The sequence below is a fragment of the Bos grunniens genome, chromosome 22 (assembly GCF_055505025.1).
Source record: "Bos grunniens cultivar Pamir isolate PY7600 chromosome 22, Bosgru_T2T1.0, whole genome shotgun sequence".
Classification (NCBI taxonomy): domain Eukaryota; kingdom Metazoa; phylum Chordata; class Mammalia; order Artiodactyla; family Bovidae; genus Bos; species Bos grunniens.
This window is the reverse complement of record NC_141186.1, coordinates 37,631,980-37,653,394: the sequence shown is the minus strand read 5'-3', so window position 1 is coordinate 37,653,394 and position 21,415 is coordinate 37,631,980. Positions and strand designations below refer to the sequence as shown.

Below are 21,415 nucleotides of genomic sequence, written 5' to 3'. Positions count from 1 at the left end.
GCAAGACTCAATCTGCTTCCCACTGTCTCCACCCTTCGTGAAACTCCATAGCCTAGGAGTTTCTCGTTGCAAGCAGAGACATTTATTCTTGAAGAAAGAGTCCCGCAGATCTCCCATGTCTTGGGGCTTTTCCTCTCTTTGTAAGGGAGAAACAAACCCGTCAAACTTTCCTAGAAAAAGAGATTTAGGCAAACATGCTGATGACCCCAGGGGCCAGGGCTTTCTCAGCAGGCTCCCCTGAGAGCTGACTTTACCATTTTCTCTGTGTGTCTCCGGCATGTAACCTGCCCTCCCAGCCAAAAGGATGTGTCAGTGCCTGTCTCGGCGCTGGAGTCTTTGGCACTTGGAGGACTCTTCGGTCCCTCAGCCTCCACCTACACTAAAAACCCTCTAGGTTTTCAGCTTTTCCTGAGGACAGGCCAGAAGATCAGGTCTGTTAAAAAGTCACTGAATTTGGGATACAGAATATGTAATTAAAGATCATCATCAACTTTTTTTTTTTTTTTTTTACTACATATTAGAATGCTCCTGTTTACAGCTGTTAGGATATATTCTTTCAGTCTCTGAGGCTCATTCAACCCTAACAATGACTTGGGAAAGCACTAAACATCTAATTTTGCCTGAAAAAGAAAACAGACATTCTACCATCCAGTTGCATGCAAGCTAGGAGAAAAAACTGGCCAAACAGAAGGTATGCTTTATATACGAGAGATTAAAAAAAAAATTACCACAAGCTCAGATGATATCATGGAAAATACTTTTCAACTATCTCTAAGCATTATGACCAGCTCTTGTGAAACAAGGCATTCATTCAACAAAACAGAGAAGACAGAAGACATGAGGCCCTAAATTCACTGTATTTGTTACACTCCTCAACCATGGTCACATTCCCTGGAGTTTAGGGAGCCTTGGATATGACTATATGTTTTAGGAATGCTGGGGTGAAGAGTTATGAAAGCTCTGTCTACTTTGATCTCCAGAAATGAAATCGTAAGTGTTAGAAGAGAGAGGAAGAAGGCTTTATGATGACAAAGCCTTAAACAAAATGTGAAAGTCATTCTTATTTTTGTAACAAATGATCGTAACCATTCACCATCATGTGCATAGCAGCCTCTTAATCAAATCCCAAAGGCAAACATAAGCAGATTTCTTGTCCTAGACTAGCTGACTTTTGGAACCCAGGGCCTCCAACCCCTCCCTATAGACACTGGTAGGGAGCCAGGGCCTGGAATTCAGGTTTTGAAGGCAGCCCACAGATTACCGGCACTCTCTGAGAAGACATGTGAGCCCAGATCATGAGTTAGCTTGGGATTAGAAGCTGGTGATGAGCCCATCACAGACTGGCACAGCATTGTGTGCGCAGAAGAACTGCAGCCCACATGCTCACCTGCAAGGGCCACAGATAAATAAGCAGTTATACTGGGGAATGGGTTTTGCCTCCCAGGTCAAAAAATGACGGGTGGAAAGTCCTTGTGGCATCATCACTTTGTCATTCTCACAACTCCCATGATAGTTACAGAACATTAGGGGTAAATACTAATATAACATGAATCACTGTATGGATAAGCAATGAAGTCCTACTGGATAGCACAGGGAAATACATCCTGTGATAAACTGTCATCAAAAAGACTACAGAAAGAATGTATACATATATAGAACTGAAGGAAGACCAGTTTTACGCAACACCATATATCAACCATACTTCAATAAAAAAAATTTTTTTAATGCATCATACTGTGGATGCATAATCATGAAGAGTCTAATGTGAGCTCCACTGACCTTCCTGGCAATCATCCCTTATCACTCACACAGCCCTGTCTCCACTGCCCAGAGCTGTCATCTTCTGAACTGGTGCCTTGAATAAGCCCTGTCCGCTACTGTCCAAGGCTGACCCAGGCTGGAGTCTTCCCCGTATCTTCTGCAGCCATGGCCAAGTAGATCTGAACCCTGCAGTCCTGGCTCTGTCCTTACCCATTCCCGTGTTTCTGAGAAGGTTAAAACCTCTCAGAATCCTTATCACATGATTGTGGCAATTAAATGAGAGTGGAGGCAAAGTATTTAGCCAGCAATAACAATAAATAATAAGAATACACAGCAGTAAGTATATCATCCAGCCTGGTATGCTTCAAATGGGACAATCCAGATTTTCGTGGCCTCCCTTCCATTTTAAGAGGTAGGCTACACCGCTGGCTTGTAGAGTGAGACCAAATCTGTGAAGCTCCCACTTGCAATGGGTCTAAGAAAGAAGGTTGCGAGGAATAAAATGCTATTTAAGCTAGTTTGGTTTCAGGGGGAAGAAAGCTAACTTATTAAAAAGATGTAGTGTTTTCTCAAAAACCCTATGAGGAAATGGAAACTTCCAATGGAAAATGACTGGAAAGGGATTTCCCATCTCTCTAAGGCTGGTGTTTTTTGCTCTATTCTTTCCTCTCAGCAGATCCCCCACACGACTGGGAGTTGACACAACCTCAGCTCAGGAGTCCACCTTAGACTGATGAGTCTTGCTCAATTCCAGTTCCTTATGGAAGGCTCTTGGGTGAGAACCACACCTGCAGGCTGGATTGGAGAAGTTTCAGGCTGTTTTAAGTGCTGCATACATGCTAAGTCGCCTCACTTGTGTCCGACTCTTTGTGACTCCATGGACTGTAGCCCACCAGGCTCCTCTGTCCATGGAATTCTCCAGGCAAGAATACTGGAGTGGGTTGCCACGCCCTCCTCCAGGGGATCTTCCTGACCCAAGGACTGAGCCTGGGTCTCTTAAGTTTTCTGCAATTTGCAGGAGGGTTCTTTACCTACCAGAGCGCCACCTACTGGAGGATAAAAAAGTCCCAACACATGACTGGGCTAAGGGGGAGGAAGTGATGGAGAGCTCTAGAGATATTTAGCTGGTAAATAAATACTTTAGTCCTCGGAGGTCCACCCTAAAGACTGAATTCTTAGGTCTGCAGAGGCAGTGACTCTTTTGGAACATCCTTCCTGGCTGGATATCTTGTGTTTCCTTTTATAATTTAAGTCTACTGATCACCACCACTGAAATGTATCTTTTCTATCAGTATTCCAGTAATTCCTTGAATACAAAGTGTTTTAAAATAATTTCTCTCAAGGCTAGCAATAATTTGGTGGATGACTTCAAATAATAGTTGGAGGAAGACTTAAAAGCTTCAACTCTTTGCCACCCCCTCTACCCTACGGACTGTAACCCACCAGGCTCCTCTGTCCATGGGATTCTCCAGACAAAAATAAAAGAGCTTATTTAGTAAGACGCTCCATTATTAAACCAAAGCAGCTAACAACGTACCAAATCACTCCCATATTACACGGTGGGTAATCTGGCTTGCTCTGAGGGAGGAGAGTGAGTCGGTGCTTCACCACCTTCAAGGCTCTTCAAAGCCTGTTCAAGTCCAGGAGGAAAAATAATCACTTTGTGCTGCCTTCTGTGTCTCTTCCTGGTGTTTAGGAGCTGGACTCTGCAAGCTCTTCACTGAGTAAAGGGAATTAGCAGACAGATGGGAAGGAGGGAGGAATGGCTTCCTTTCCCCATCTGTCTCTGGCTGAACATGGAAATGCTGCATGCATGGAAATGCTCTGGCATCTTCCATAATAAAACTACTGTATAGCTCAAAACAAACACCAATCATACCAATGGGAAGGGGAAAATATTTAATATACTTTCTGGCACTACAAAAATTAAATTTGGCACCACCCCTGAAAACCCTGCAGATTGCTCATTTTAGCCCAAACATGTTTCTCTTGTTAATTTTTACAAGTAAATAATCAAATCCAATAGAATTTTGTCAATGATGATCACTACCAAACCATTATCTGACAGGTTGACGATGTGATTTTTCCTCCTGTGCATACTCAGTGTATTTCTCCAAAAGCAGCTCTGTGGCATGTGCTTGGGACTTCACTCCAGTTACAGATCCTTAGGTAGAGGTGCCCTATGACTGTGACCTGGGTGTAGCCATACGAGGTACATTTCCTCCAAACAAAAGCATGCTGAACACAATACACTGGTTTAGGAAAACGAAATAGCTGAAGGCCTTTATTTAAACATGTTACTCTCAACAGTGAGATTTGGCAATAACTGCAGTCTGTGTCAAGACGGACTGTCAGAGCTTTATTCCGTGTGTGCGAATAAAGTCGATGAAGCAAGACCTTGTGCAGTCGGGAAGACTGGGTTTCTCAGAAGGAACTGCACATTTGATAGCATTTCTGCTGGAGCAGAGATGGAAGCCAAAAAGGCAGTGACTACTCGTTGGAGAGAAAAGTGCTTTACGCAGGAACAGTGGTTCTCAAATTGTAGCTTCCACCACAACCACATGGAAGGCTTGTTAAAATACCCATCTCTAATCCAGAGGACCTGGGGGTTGGGGGTGATCATTTGCATTTCTAACCACCTCTGGGGATGCCCCTGCTATTGGTTCAGGGAGCCTATTTTAAGAATTTTAGAGTTACTCATGTGCTTTCCTTCAACAGCCAACCCATGAGATTACCAGATATCCCAGGAGACCCAGAGGAGGCAAATGAAGTTATATGCTCTCACTCAATTTTGTAAGTGTCTCCCTCTCTATAGCACTTAAAAACGAGTTCATCAGCTCTGGCGAGAATGAGGAATTCTAAAGGCAAAGTGCTCAAAATTTGAGGGGTACATTTCCATATCAAAAGCATCCCTTTTTCTTAGACTGAGATCCCAACAAGAAGTCAGAATTTGGGGGTTGATTTGAAAATCAATTGTCCTTCACTGTCTCAATAAAGGAACGGATCAAACAATGGATTTTTTAATTGAGTGGCTCTTATGCCCCTAAGTATTTTTATATGTGAACCTTCTCCACATCCATTTTCTATTCTTCCTTAATTAGAATACCATTATTTTACTTACAGCATCAATATACTCAGCTCAGAAAAACAATTCTATACCTCTGAAGGAACAACATTTGGCCATGTGAATAAATTCTGGCCCATGACACGTAAAGATGTGACTTCTGGGAGAGCTCTTTTAAAGGAGGTAAAGTAGTTGACGAAAGCCCCTTTTGCCCATTTCCCCTTCTTCCGGTTTTCTGGCTGGAACGTACAAATGATGGCTGGGGGCTCAGCAGCCATCTTGCACCATGAAGCAACTTTAAGAGTGAAAGTTTCTGAATAAACCACAGAGCCATCATACACCATCACTGGGTTGCCTGTTACTGAACTTCTCCAACCAGTGAGAGAAATAAACTAGATCTTTATTTAGATTTCAGTTTGGAAGTGAGTGTAATTCCCAAATGATACAGCAACAATTCTCAAGCATACACATACTACAGAATCATTTGAGGTCCTTATTGAACATTATTCCCATTTTTATCCTTCTGGATCTCACAAAGAACCCAGAAATCTGCATTCTTTTTAAGTTAATTTATTTTTTATTGAAGGATAATTGCTTTACAGAATTTTGCTGTTTTCTGTCAAACCTCAACATAAATCAGCTGTAGGTATACATATATCCCTCCCTTTTGAAACTTAATAAAAATCTCATACCGAACATGGAGAAACACTGCTTTAAGGGGAAAGCAAATGTGAATTTACAAGGCAAAGGTAAAAACTCACAGAGTGTAATCACCAATGTGCGTTGACACATTTGGAAGGTTTTATAAAAGCCCGTCTTAACCCAGAGACTGCCCAGAAGATTGGGCCTTTATTTCACATTCTATCTGTCTCACAGTTTGAGAAGCTTAGAACCCTGGTTCATCTACCTCAATCTGGGAAGGCAATATCAACCATATGCCTGAGGTCTCAGAGGCAGGTGCTACAGAGAAGGGAGAGATGCATGTGAACACGGTGGGTTTTATGAAAAGTGCACACGAGTTCCCAAACGGGGACCTGGAGGATAATCAGATAGCATTACAGCTATGAGCATGGGGTGATGGGCTGCTTCTGAGGGCCTGTTTGTTCATTTGGCATCTCCCTTGCCAGAATTTCATTACCCAAGCAATAGGAGAGAAGTGTTGTTAAGTGGCGTCGAAGAGGTAAAATCGTACTAAGTTCGGCTCCTTGCCTTTTCTCCTGGAGATGCACATTATAATTGTAATTGGTTTACTCAGGAAGCAATCCAGGAAATAACAGTCTAAAACCTAATGCCTAAACAATGTATGCATCAGGCTTAAGCTCCCATAGGATTAGGATCAAAAAAATCAAGGCAAAAAAAGCTCATTTGGGATGTTTGCAAAGAAAAAGATTTCAAAGACCTCTGCTTTTGTTTTGTTCACACCTGATGCCTGATTCAATAGCAAATCATATCAGATTTACATTCAAAACATCCCCCAAATCCAGTCACTGTCCCCCACCCCTTCACAACCAGTCCTGCCTCGACTGAGTGCTCACAAGAATCACTGCCACGGCTGCTTGTGCACCTGGCTTTCACCTTTGTGCCCTTGTAGGTGATTACTCGGTAAGAACAATCTCATCTGAATGTACCCCAGGTCCCATTGCTGTTCTCAAAACCCTTCGTGACTTCCTATCCCGCTCTGATTCAAAGCCACAGTCCTCACGACAGGCTCACGATCTTGCCTCCTGAAGAGGTGGCTGATTCCATCCCTTAATACATTCTTCCTGTTCAGTCCTGCTCACGATGGCCTCCATGTTACCCTTCTCACCTCACGGCCCCTGCACTAGCCATTCTCTGCTGGGAACATTCTTCCTCCAGATATTTACAAGATGCTTGTCCTCACTTCTTGTGTCTTTGCTCAAAAGTCACCTTATAAGAGAGGTCTTCCCTGACCCAATGAACCAGGGCCCTGACCTCTTACTCTTTAGACCAGTGCTTCTCAACTGGGCCTTACACTGACCCTCAAGGGATATCTGGCAATGTCTGAACGTTGTCACAACTGGTGTGTGTGAGTGTGCATGTGTATATTTGTGTGTGTGTGTGTGTGTGCTATTTACATATGAGTCAAGGCCAGGGAAGCCATTAAACCTCCTATAGTGCATAGTGTGGTTTCCAAAGTAAAGAATGATCTGGATCAAAATGTCACTAGTGTTGAAAATGATAAACCTTTACTCTGCTTCCCCCCAGAGAAATTTACCAGCTGCTGATACATAATCTACCTGTTCACTATCTCTCTCTTCCCTCTAGAATATGAATGCCTGGGGTTTTGTTCACTCTCAGAAGAAGGTGTTGCACACAGTAGGTGCTCAACAAACGTTTGGAGAATCAATGCATGCTGTGTTCAGATCTCATCTCTGCCTTTCTGGTTTATCAGTGGATGTGGATGGGGCATGCAGCAACAGGATATACAGGTGAGGCTTCAGGATGAATCAGAGCACTTACTTTTTCACCAAATGTAACTGATGGCAAGACGCTAAGAGAAGGCTAACTAAAATGACTTGTTGATGTACTGCTTCTTTAAGAGGAGGGGACAAAAGCAACACCCTTTTTGATTTGAAGCCAGAGAATTTAAGTTGAGTCAACTCTGTTCAAAGAAACTGAAGACAATAATCACGTTACAATCGAGGCAGGTACTGTGATTCAGAACCAGGTGAGCTGCTCTGAGGCTAATGCCTGTCTGCTCTCACATGCTCGCTCTCTATCCAACCCTTTCAGTTAACAAAAATTTTATTTAGAATATTAAACTTCAGTGTTTAGTTAGAAAATACTTTCCATTTAGTTTGGAGTGCTATCTGACAGTTATTTATTTTACCCTGTCTTAAAGAAGAGGTGTCAGAAATGGAAGAACTTGGAGTCTTAATACTCCCCCTTGAAGCCGCAATTTCAAGACCCCCTTATCCCCAGCACACATGCACTTTGCAGAATGTCCACACATTTGCATACACGCCCTAGGCAAAATTTACAAACAGCTGCTTACTTTTTTTGGATAACAGTCTTAATACTGCCTTGAGACACGCTCTACACATACGTATGTATAAAACAGCAGCGGAGGTGTTTCCTAGAGTGGCTGGGTGTCTGGACTCTGGAGTCACATTCTTTGGGTCTGAAAAATGTTTTGAACACTTTTCATCGGTGTATTATTAGGCAATTAAAAAAAAAACCTCTTATAGACTCAATGTCTCTCTCTGTGAAATGGGAACAATCATATTTACTCCGAAACTGCTGTGAGGCTCAAATGATGCACAGGCACGCAGCACTTCAGTGAGTTTGCTATACTATGCTCTGCAGATACGCTGTTTTACAGACTGAAGGCTTGTGGCAATCCTGTGACAAGCAAGTGCAGTGGTGCCATTTGTGCAATAGGCTTCTCTCACTCTGTGTCAATATTCTGGTAATTCTCCCAATATTTCAAACTTTTTCACTGTCATTATGCTAGTTATAACAATCTTTGATCAGTGATTTTTTTTTTCCCAAGAAAGCAAATTGAAGATTTACTAAGTGAGAGTATGCTCTTGGGGGAGATGTGATTGGTTACTATTGTAATTGTTTGGGGACACCATGAAATGTGCCCATTTGTCAAACTTAATAAATGCTGCATGTGTTCTGACTGTTTTACTAAACAACAATTCCCCCTTCTCTCTCTTCCTGCTTGGGGTCCCTATTTCCTGAAAGACAACAATAACAATACCGACATTAGCCCAGTTAATAACCCAACAATGGCCTCTAAGTGTTCAAGTGAAAGAAAGAGTTGCACATCGCTCACCTTAAATCAAAAGCTAGAAATAACTAAGCTTTGTGCAAAAAGTATGTCGAAAGCTGAGACAGCCTGACAGCTAAGCCTCTTGCTCCAAATAGGGAAACTGTGAATGCGAAGAGAAAGTTCTTAAAGGAAATTAAAAGTGCTGCTCCAGTGAACACACAAGTGATAAGAAAGCAAAACAGAGTTATGGCTGATATGTTGGAAGTGTCAGTGGTCTGGACAGAAGGTCAAACCAGCCACAAGATTCCCTTAAGCCGAAACCTAATCTAGATTGAGGCCCTAACTCTCTTCTAGTCTATGAAGGCTGAGAGGTGAGAAAGCTGCAGAAGAAAAATTTGAAGCTTTGGTTCATGAGGCTTCAGGAAAGAAGTCTTTTCCATAAATAAAAGTACAAGGTGCTACAGCAAGTTATACAGAAGATCTGGCTAGGATAATGCATGAATATGGCTGCACTAAACACCAGATTTTCAGTGTAGACACAACAGCCATATATTGGAAGAAGATGCCGTCAAGGACTTTCATAGCTGGAGAGGAGAAGTCAATACCTGGATTCAAAGCTTCAAAGGACAGGCTGACTCTCTTGTTAAGGGCTAAAGTAGCTGGTGACTTACACTGAAGCCAATGTTCATTTACCATTCTAAAACCCCAGGGCCCTTAAGAATTACACTGAATCTACTCTGTGCTCTGTAAAGGGAACAATAAAGCCTAGATGACAGCACATCTGTTTACAACACGATTTACTGAATATTTTAAGCCACCGTTGAGACCTACTGCTCAGAAAAAAAGATTCCTTTTGAAGTATTCCTGATCACTGACAGTGCAGCTGGTCATCCCAGAGCTCTGATGGAGTTGTTCATCTTGTTTTCATGCCTGCTAGCACAGCACACATTCTGAAGCCCATAGATCAAGGAGTCATTTTGACTTGCAGCTCTTACTATTTAAGGAAAATATTTCTTAAGGGTATAGCTGCCATCAAAAGTGATTCCTCTGATGGATCTGGGCAAAGTCCACTGAAAACCTCTGGAAAGGATTCATCATTTTATATGCCAGTAAGAACATTCATGATTCATGAGGACACAAAATATCAACATTTACAGGAGTTTGGAAGAAGGACCAACCTAGACAGCATATTAAAAAGCAGAGACATTACTTTGCCAACAAAGGTCCATCTAGTCAAGGCTGTGGTTTTTCCAGTAGTCATGTATGACTGTGAAAGTTGTACTATAAAGAAAGCTGAGTGCCAAAGAATTGATGCTTTTGAACTGTGCTGTTGGAGAAGACTCTTGAGAGTCCCTTGGACTGCAAGGAGATCCAAAGGCAATCAGTCCTGAATACTCTTTGGAAGGACTGATGCTGAAGCTAAAGCTCCAATACTTTGGCCACCTGATGCAAAGAACTGACTCACTGAAAAAGACCCTGATGCTGGGAAAGATTGAAGGCACGAGGAGAAGGGGATGACAGAGAAGAACATGGTTGGATAGCATCACCCACTGAATGGACATGACTTTGGGCAAGCTTTGGGAGTTGGTGATGAACAGGGAATCCTGGCATGCTGCAGTTCATGGGGTTTCAAAGAGTCAGACATGACTGTGCAACTGAACTGAATTCCAACCCTCATGGATGACTTCAAGGGGTTCAGGACTTCAGTGGGGGAAGTAACTGCAGATGTGGTAGGTACAGCAAGAGAACTACACTCAGAAGTGGAGTCTGAAGATGTGACTGAGTTGCTGCAATCTCAGAATAAAACTTTAACAGATAAACCCCTTGCTTCTTACAGATGAGCAAAGAAAGTAGCTTTTTGAGATACAATCTACCCCTCTGAAAATGCTAAAGACTGTTGAAATGACAGCAAGGGGGTTAGAATATTACATCAACTTAGTTGATAAAACCCTGGTGGGTTTTGAGAAGAATGACTCCAGTTTTGAAAGGAGTTCTACTGTGGGGAAAATGCCATCAAATAGCATTGTCTGTTATAGAGAAATCATTTGTGAAAGGAAGAGTCAACCCATGCTTCATAGCTGTTTCATTTTAAGAAATTGCCCCAGCCACCTCAACTTCAACAGCCACCAACCCAATCAGTCAGCAGCCATAAAATCAAGGCAAGACCCTCCACCAGCAAAAAGATGACAGCTTGCTGAAAGCTCAGATGATGGTTAGCATTTTTAAGCACTAAAGTGTTTTGTAAGTAAGGTATGAACATTTTTAGATATAATGCTGTTCCACAATTAATAGTATAAATACAATTTTTACATGTGCTGAGAAACCACAAAATTAGTGACTTTATTGCAACACTTACTTTCCTGTGGTGGTTTGGAACTGAAACCGGAAATCTCTGAGGTAGGCCAGTAATGCAAGTAGCCAAAAGCCAGGCACACAATGAAGGATCTATACTTCTTAGCTTTGAAGCAATCTAATCCATAAGTCATAATGTCTGTATTACAGACTAAACTGTGCCTTCCTCCTCTCTGTTCACATGCTGAAACCATAAGCCCCAATGTAACCGTATCTGAAGAAAGAGCCTTTCAGGAGGTATTTAGGTTAAAAGAGGTGACAAGATTGGGGCTGTAATCAGAAAAGACTGATATCCATGACAACTGAGGAAGAGACTCGGAGCACCCATGCACAGAGAAAAGGCCTGTGAAGACAGAGCAAGAAGGTGGCCAAACGCAAGCCCAGAAAAGTCTCACCAGAAACCAACCCTGCTAACACCTTGATCCTGGACATCCAGCATCCCAAACTGTGAAGAAATAAATTTTTGTTCTTTAAGGCACCCAGTTTGTGGTACTCGGTTAAGGCAGCCTGAGCAGACTAATAGTCTACTACATGCAAGGAACTTTGAGGGATTTGTATGGAAAGGACACATATACAAATAAGAAACTACTCCTGGTTGAAGGAGGTTATATTTTGTTGAAGTGTGTAAGACAAATGCGTCCCAGGCGGCACTAGTGGTAAAGAATATGCTTGCCAATGCAGGAAATGCAAGGGAGATGGGTTCAATCCCTGACTTGGAAAGATCCCCTGTAGCACAAAATGAAAACTCATTCCAGCATTTTTTTTCCTGAAAAGTTCCATGGACAGAGCAGCCTTTCAGGGTACAGTTCATGAGGTCACAAAGAATTGGACGTGGCTGAACACATGTGCGCACACACGTAAGACAAATAGGCAAATGACTTTAAGGCAAAGTTAAAGTAATGCAAAAGCTATTAGAGGCAGAGAAAAATACTGCAGAGTTAAAAACAACAACAATAAATCCATCCCTAAATCTGTAGCATTTGCTCATTTTCATGATCTAAATAATTTCACTAGGAGTGGTTCCAGGCTACCAATGTGATGTCACTGGATGAGGGACTGGGAAGAGGTGCACAGCAGCATAAAACTGCACAGTATTCCCACCACACAGATGTAATACAGGAAATAACCTCACGAGCACAGATAACAGTAAAGTATGGGAAACCTCACCATGAAGTGCTGCAGTTTGAGTATTTAGTATCTTTGTTTTTAATATGGTGCAATTATAAGTTTACACAATTGAGTTTGAAAAAGGGCTGAATGGCTTACAAAATTTCTGAAAACTGATCAGTTGCAACTTGTGACACTGCCAAGAGCCCAGTTCCAGTACATCACTGCTGGAAACTTGTAAGTCTGCTTCTTTGGCAAATTCTCTTAAAAAAAAAAAAAAAAAAGGAAAAGGAAAAGAACAGTAGAGAGTTGTGAACATAATTAGTCCATTCCCTCCCCCATTCTTAATAAGTACAGATTCACAATGTCATGGAGAACCATTTTGAAAAAAGTTTAGAAAATAGCAACAGAAGATATCTTAAGATTAAACTCAACTTTTAAATTGTAGAAAGCAACACATAATGACACATGCTGTAATTTCAAGAGAATTCGTTCTCATGTAGACTTCCTTTCACAGGACACTGTTGCACACCCATTTTAAAACACAGGTGATCTCTGTTTGGAATCAGTTCACTGAAGGCAGTTTTATTTCTTCGCATTAAAATAATAAGGGTGTGAACCCACAGAGAAGTATGAAAACTAAGGAGCTCATTTATACATTATGAAGTAGGTATTTCTGACTGCCAAGGCTACTGTTAGCCTGAGTTACACGGCTTGCCTCATTAAGTTTCAAACGTATCATGGATATGACTGCAAGGATTTAGTCTTCCCTGTTCTGAGAAACCGAAAGATCACCGAATGTAGCATACTAGCCTGCAGGTTCAAGGTTACATATGTCCATAAAACTCTAAATGTCCTATATTACCCCACTTTAGAGGAACAGGCAGGCAGGAAGGCTTGGTTAGCATGAGCTGGATTATGCCACAGTAATAAACACCACCAAAATATCATTGGTTTTGCACCAATGCTTTGTATCAAGTTCATTTTTAATTAAGAAATTAAATTTTTTTCTTATTGTGGTAAGACATATAAGATTTGCTATTTTAAGCATTTTAAAATTTACAATTCAGTGGCATTAATTACATTCACTATGTTGTATGTCATCTATTTCCAAAACTATGTATATATAGGACTATGTGCTATGTTGTACCATGATCTACTTCCAAAACTTATCACAGCAAACTGAAACTCTCCACCTACTAAGCAATAACTCTCCGTTTCTCCCTCCTTTCAGCCCCGGGTAACCTTTGATTGTCTTCCTATCTCTATAAATTCACCTAGTCTAGATATTTCATCCAAGTGGAATCATACAATATTTTTGTGTCTGGTTTATTTCATTTAGGTTCATTCATGTGGTAGCATCTATCAGAACTTCACGACATTCTATGACTAAATAATACTCAAAACTGTTTGCCCCTCTGAAGGAAACGATATATCAACAAAATGGAAAGACAATCTACTGGATGGGAGAAAGTATTTGCAAATGATGTGACTGGCAAGGGGTTAATCTCCAAAACAAATTGCCTATGCAACTCTAAAAAGTAACCCAAACCAAAAAGGGGCAGCAGACCTAAACAGACATTTTTCCAAAGACGACATACAGATGGCCAACAGGTACACGAAAAGATGGTCAACATCATCAATTATTACAGAAATGCAAATCATAACTACAATTAGGTATCAACTCACATTGGTCAGAATGGTATCATCAAAGTCTACAACAATAAATGCTGGAGAGGATGTGGAGACAAGGGGATCTTCCTACACTATTGGTGAGAATGTAAACTGGTGTGGCTGCTATGGACAACAGTATAGAGGTTCCTTTAACAAACTAAAAGTAGAGCTACCATATGATCCACATTAAATATTGTCACTTGCAGCAAAGTGGACAGACCTAAAGAATATTATACTTAGCGAAGTCAGAGAAAGACAGATACTACATGACATCACGTATGTGGAGTCCAAAAAATAACACAAATGAATTTATAAACAAAACAGACTCACAAACGAATTTATAAACAAAACAGACTCACACACATAGAAGACAAACAAACTATGGTTACCAACAGGGAGACAGAAAGGAAGAGGGACAGGAGTATAAAATAAAAATATAAGTTTAGCAGATACAAACGATCATACATAAAATAGATAAGCAACGAGGGTTTACTGTGTCACATAGGGAGTTATACTGTCTTTTAATAACCTACAATGGAATATAATCTGAAAAAATATAAAACTGAATCACTTTGTTGTATACTAGGAACTGACACTATATTATAAATTAACTATACTTCAATTAAAAAATTTTTTTGTCCATTTGCACCTGTTTGGGAATGACTGTGAAGCATCGTGAGTACTGATTTGGGGGTCACAAACAAATTTGGAGAGCAAGGCAAATCTGTAAAAACTGACTTCATGAATAATGAGGACTGATGAGATTATGAGACTATGACCTCTCTGACCTGCTCATGAAAAAGGGGATGAACAGGATTTAAATTTGGGTCTGGTTTCAAAGCTCATTTTCTTTCCACTTCACTCCAATGTCTCCCTAAACCACTCACAGGATTGTAGTCTGCCCTGAGCATTTGCTGACTCCATACCCAGTGCGGTCACAGTTCACTCTTCAAGCCTGTGGTTCCTGTTAAAACCTGGAATAATAAACAGACTAGAGAGGCTCCTTCATCACGAAAGCCACAAGAACCAGGTGGAATTCCAAAGACGATAGAAATCATCAGTGTTATTTGGTAATGTGTCTGCTTTGAATAGTGTGTGCATAATGTTATATAGTAAAGGTCATGTGAAATGACTCAGGCTTGACAAACTTTTTTTCTTTGAGATCTACGCAAGAGAAGTTAATATGTCCACATCTATCCCCAACAAAGGCCTGGTGTTCTTGGAGGTGAATGCTCTGATTCCTCAAAGTAAATTTTAAAATTTATTTTATTTTTTAATTTCATGTATTTATTCATTTCATGGTAAAATAAACATAACACAAAATTTACCACATTAACCATTTTTAAGTAGCATTAAGTACGTTTTTGGGCAACCATCACCACCATCTGTTTCTCGAATCTTTTCACCTTCCCAAACTAAACCTCTGTACCCATTAAGCACTAACTCCCCATCCCCCTTTCCCCAGCTGCTGGTAACCATCATTCTCCTTTCTGTTTCCATGAATTTGACTAGAGTTGAGAGTTACTTTTATTACATGTTCGTCTGCAGTAATACTCTGATACTATGGTGAGAATCAGTGGGGAAAAAATGAGTCAGACAATGTATTTACACTTACATTTAAGTCCTTTTGTAAGCAATTTTCCTTCTGTTTTTAATAAAACAATTAAAGGGTGCAGGGGTACCTTTGACTTCAGTCATTAGAATCCATAACAAATGAGAATATCGTAACTGTGTGTCCACTGGGAAGGCCCATGAAATAAATCACTACTGATATCCAGGGGAGTAATTTCTCCTGAATTTTAGCATTAGGGCATTAACTCCATATTTTATAGATCACAGAATTCCCATCACATAGCACTTCTTCCTAGCACATGACAGAGTCTTCTGAATGCTCTTGGAGTGGCATGAGAACATTGGAGCAATCAAAGTTAGTTAATAATTGCAAGAGAAGAGACCTCAGTATCAACTAGGCTGAGACTCAAATAAGCAGTTCCAACAGGCACTCCTCAGCATTCTGACATCCCCAATATCTAGCCTAAAACACGTTCATCCACATGCTTAGTCTCTTCCCCCCAAATCAGATATTGAGTAGCCTATGACAGTGCCCAGGTGTAAAAGCCACCTTTAGTCTTGAACTTCTGTTATGATCATCTCCTTTCCCTCTGCTACCTACAGCATTTATTTAAAAAAAATTTTATTGGAGTATAGTTGATTCATAAAATTGTGTTAGAAATGAAAATAAACAACCCACGGACTGGGAGAAAATATTTGCAAATGATCTGACCGACAAGGGATTAGTCTCCAAAAATTACAAACAGCTCATGAGGCTTAACATCATCAAAACAAACAATCTAATCAAAAAATGAGCAGAACACCTAAATAGACATTTCTCCAAAGAAGACATACAGATGGCCAAGAGGCACATGAAAAGATGTTCAACATCACGAATTATTAAAGTAATGCAAATCAAAACTACAATGAGGTATCACCTCATACCAGTCAAACTGCTGCTGCTGCTGCTAAGTCGCTTCAGTTGTGTCCAACTCTGTGTCACCCCATAGACCGCAACTCACCAGGCTCCCCCATCCCTGGGATTCTCCAGGCAAGAACACTGGAGTGGGTTGTCATTTCCTTCTCCAATGCATGAAAGTGAAAAATGAAAATGAAGTTGCCCAGTCATGTCCGACTCTTAGCAACCCCATGGACTGCAGCCCACCAGGCTCCTCCATCCATGGGATTTTCCAGGCAGGAGTACTGGAGTGGGGTGCCACTGGAGGGTGGAGAGGGTGTGGAGAAAAGGGAAACTTCCTATACTGTTGGTGGGAATGTAAATACAGCCACATTGGAGAATAGTATGGAGGTCCTTAAAAAACTAAAAATAGAGCTACCAAGAGACCCTGCAATCCCACTCCTGGGCATGTATCTGGAGAAAAACATGGTCCGAAAGGATACATGCACCCCAATGTTCATTGCAGTACTGCTCACAATAGCCGAGGATGCTCAGTATTATGTGGCAGCCTAGAAGGGAGGTGAATGGATACATGTGTATATTTATGGCTGGGTCACTTTGCCTGTCTACCTGAAATTATCACAACATTGTTTACCAGCTATACTCTGAGAAGATAAAAAGTTAAAAAATATTACTGCTACAAAATTTAAATTTTTGAATTATGTAATAAAAACTTTGATGTGGATGAAAAAACAGAGTTGTATTAGTTTCTGCTATATAGCAAAGTGAATCAGTGATTTTGTTGTTGTTTAGTCACTAAGTTGTATCTGACTGTTACTCCATTATACATATACTCACATTTTTTAAGATTCTTTTCCTATATAGGTCATTAAAGAGTATTGAGTAGAGTTATCTGTGCTATATATATACAGTAGGTTCTCATTAGGTATCTATTTTATATAAAGTAGTGTGTGCATCGGAGAAGGCAATGGCACCCCACTCCAGTACTCTTGCCTGAAAAATCCCATGGACGGAGGAGCCTGGTGGGCTGCAGTTCATGGGGTCACGAAGAGTCGGACACGACTGAGAGACTGCACTTTCACTTTTCACTTTCATGCATTGGAGAAGGAAATGGCAACCCACTCCTGTGCTCTTGCCTGGAGAATCCCAGGGACAGGGGAGCCTGGTGGGCTGCCGTCTATGGGGTCGCACAAAGTTGGACACGACTGAAGTGACTTAGCATAGCATAGTGTGTGCATGTCTAGCCCAGGTGGTACTAGTGGTAAAGAACATGCCTGACAATGCAGGAGACAAAAGAGATCCAACTCAGGGTTTGATCCCTGAGTTGGAAAGATTCCCTGGAGGAGGGCATGGCAACCCACTCCAGTATTCTTGCCTGGAGAATTCCATGGACAGAGGAGCCTGGCGGGCTAGAGTCCGTAGGGTCTCATAGAGGCAGATATGACTGAAGCGAGTTAGCACGCACAGTATGTACATGTCAGTCCCAATTTCCCAATTTATCCCTCATCTCCCCTCCCTGCTCCCCGCCCCCAGCAACCATCAGTTTGTTTTCTACATCTGTAACTCTATTTCTGTTTTTAAAATAACTTCATTTGTAATATTTTTTAAAGATTTCACACGTAAGCAACATCATATATTTGTCTTTCTCTGTCTGACTTCACTCAGCACGAGAATCTCTGGATCCATCCATGTTGCACCTACAGTATTCTGTACTGTTGTTTTAACTATTCTACTAATAAATCCTCTAAGCCATTTTGTAAAACAGGAAATGAATGAAAAGAAAAAGGTGTTAATTTTAAACATCCATTTTTTAAGGAAGTAGACTTCGGAAAACAGGGAGTTTGGGGATCAGTTCTTATCTTCATTAATGAAAGAAGCAAAGCTGTAAACAACATAAAGTGATCTTAAAATTACTAGTGTAAAATTACTAGTATTCAGCATCTATGCATGATAAAAATTCTCCAGAAAATGGGCACAGAGGGAACATATCTCAACACAATAATGGCCATCTACGACAAACCGATAGCTAATACCACAGTCAATGGGGAAAAGCTAGACATTCCATCTAAAATCAGGAATAAGACAAAGATGTACACTCTTGCCACTTATATTCTACATAGATATGGAAGTCCTAGCCAAGGCCATCAGAGAAGAAAAAGAAATAAAAGGAATGCAAATTAGGAAGAAATAAAAACTGTCACTGTTTGAAGATGACATGACACTATTCATAAGAAATCCTAAAGATGCCACCAGGAAACTGTTAGAGTCCATCAGTGAATTTGGTAAACATGCAGGAGACAAAACTAATACACAGACATCTGTTGCCTTTCTATACATTAACAATCAAGTATCAGAAGGAGAAATTAAGGAAACAATTCCATTTACCATTGCAGCAAAAAGAACAAAGTACCCAGGGATAAAGTACTTCAAAAACCGAAAGACACTGATGTAAGAAGCTGAAGACAACACAAACAGATGGACAGATACACTGTATGTACTCTGTTCTTGGGTTGGAGTAATCAATATTGTCAAAATGACTATATTTATCCAAGGCAATCTACAATTTAAATACAATCTCTATCAAAATACCAACAGCAGTTTTCACAGAACTAGAAAAAATAGTTTAAAAATTTGTATGGAAACACAAAGACCAAAATAGCCAAAACAATCTTGAGACAGAAAACAGAGCTGTAGGAATCATGTTTCACGACTTCAGACTCTACTATAAAACTACAATAATCAAAACAGTATGGACTAGCACAAATACAGACACATACATCAGCAGAACAGGAGAAGAATGTCTAGAAATAAATCCACACACTTATGGCCAATTACTCTACAATAAGGAAGGCAAAAATACACAATGAAGCAAAGACAGTCTTTTCAATAAAAGAAGAGAAGATATTTGCAAATGGCAAGACCAATAAAAGATTAATATCCAACATGTATAAACATCTCAACATCAAAAAGACAAACACCTGGATTTAAAAAATGGGCAGAAGAACTAGACAGACATTTTTCCAAAGGGGAAATGCATATGGCCGACAAGCACATGAAGAGATACTCAACATCACTAGTCGTCAGGGAAATACACATCAAACCACAATGAAGTATCACCTCACATCTGCCAGAATGGCTGTCATCAAGAAAGAACACAAATAGCAAATATTGGCAAAGATGCGGAGAAAAGGGAAGCCTTGTACACTGCTGATGGGAACACAAATTGCTGTAGCTGATGTGGAGAACATACAGAGGTCTGTCAAGAAGCGAAAAATAGAACTACTCCCCTGGTGGCTCAGACAGTAAAGAACTACCATGTGGATGTGTGCTTAGTCGCTCAGTCGTGTCTGACTCTGTGTGACCCCATGGACTGCAGCCCGCCAGGTTCCTCTGGCCATGGGATTCTCTAGGCAAGAATACTGGAGTGGGTTGCCATGCCCTCCTCCAGGGGATCTTCTCAACCCAGGGATTGAACCTAGGTCTCCCGCATTGCAGGTGGATTCTTCACCATCTGAGCCACCAGGGAAGCCCAAAGAACTACCATATGACCCAGCAATTTTACTGCTGGGCATATAACCAAAAAAAAAAAAAAATCCCAAATACTAATTAAAAAAGACACATGCATCATAATGTTCATAGCAGCATTATGTATAATTGCCAAGATATGGAAGCAATCTAACTGTCCATCTACAGAGGAATGAATAAAGAAGATGTGGTGTATATGCACAATGGGATACTACTCAGCCATAAAAAGGATGACATTTTGCCATCTGTGGCAACATGGATGGACCTGGGGGCATTATGCTTAAGTGAAATAAACAAAATATAGAAAGACAAATACTGCATGATATCACTTCTATCACAGAACCTGAAAAATACAACAAAGTAGTGAATATAACAAAAAATAAGCAGACTGACAGATACAGAGAACAAGCTAGTGGTTAAAGTGGGGAAGGGGGTGGAAGGTAGAAACTATTGGGCGTAAGACAGGCTCAGAGATGCGCTGCGTAATACAGGGAATACAGCCCATGTTTTGTAATAACCATAAGTGGAAAGTAACATTTAAAAACTATAAAAATTGTAAAAATTAAAAAGATTACTGAAAGAAAAAATTATTAGCGTTGATATGATTTTGGTTTAAAGAGAAACTATCTAAAAATTTACTTAAGTGTGAGCAAATATGAATTCAAGGTTATGTAAGGTGGCTTCGAAATACACTGAGGCTTAGGGTGCCTCATAAGGAAGGGAAAGTCTTATAAGCCACGTAACAAATGGTACTAAAGTACATCATGTGAGATCCCCGTTAGACTTAAAAGGGACACATAAAGCCTGATACTTGTTAAAAATGAATTACATAGGAAAGCAGTGCATTAAGTACAGGAAGTGAGAAGGCCTTGAGGCTGGAGGAAGCTTGGGATACTTGAAGATTGGCAAGAGAGCCAGTGGGGCTGGATGTTAAGGGATGGCAAAGTGGCCAGGAGAAAAACAGCAACGTATTGTATTGTTTTCCAACAAGAAAAAGGAGAGAAACTGGGAAAACTTGATTAAAATATGGAAGTCAAGAAAACAGAAACAAAGCAGAGGAAAATAACATAGCAAATAGAAAATAACAAAATATGTGGGAATAATAATTATCTGTTATCATAATAAATGTAAATATATCCATCAATTAAAAGATTATCGATATGGATTAAAAACAAAAACTTAATATCCATGATATGCTGCTTACTTAAAACAAATCCCTAAGAAAACGTTGAAATAAAAGAATGGAAAAGTACAGTCTTGCAATTATTCCCCTCAAAAAAGCTAGCATACAATATTAATACTGAAGAAACTATATTTATGTAAACATAATTAGGATGGATTAAAAGAGATGCTACAACTAATTAAGAGTTCCATGATCATTTCAAAATTAATAGTGACACAATTTGTTGATTGAGCCATCAGTTTCCTACTTATTTTCCTGGAAAATTTTATTAATGCACCTGTTTATAAACTTTTAAAGGACCATAAAATGATTTTCATGTTAAAATAAATGCATACAAGACTTAAGATGTTAAAATAAATGCATACAAGATAATAAAAGGAAGACAAATTGATAAAAGTTGGAATGTATTCATAAACTTGTACGTATCCAAAAATACAGCCTGAAAATATAAGGAAAACAGAAATACAAGAAGAAACAAATGTATAAACATTGTGAGAGATTTTAAAGCATGTGTCTTGGGACTTCGCTGGTGGTCTGGTG

The 21,415-nt window shown here is 40.2% G+C and overlaps 1 protein-coding gene across 7 annotated transcripts in view; it reads right to left on the bottom strand.

Moving 5' to 3' along the window:
* The window catches only part of PRICKLE2 (prickle planar cell polarity protein 2), a 392,599-nt gene that overhangs the window by 60,608 nt on the left and 310,576 nt on the right, over positions 1–21,415 (bottom strand). The window lies entirely within an intron of this gene.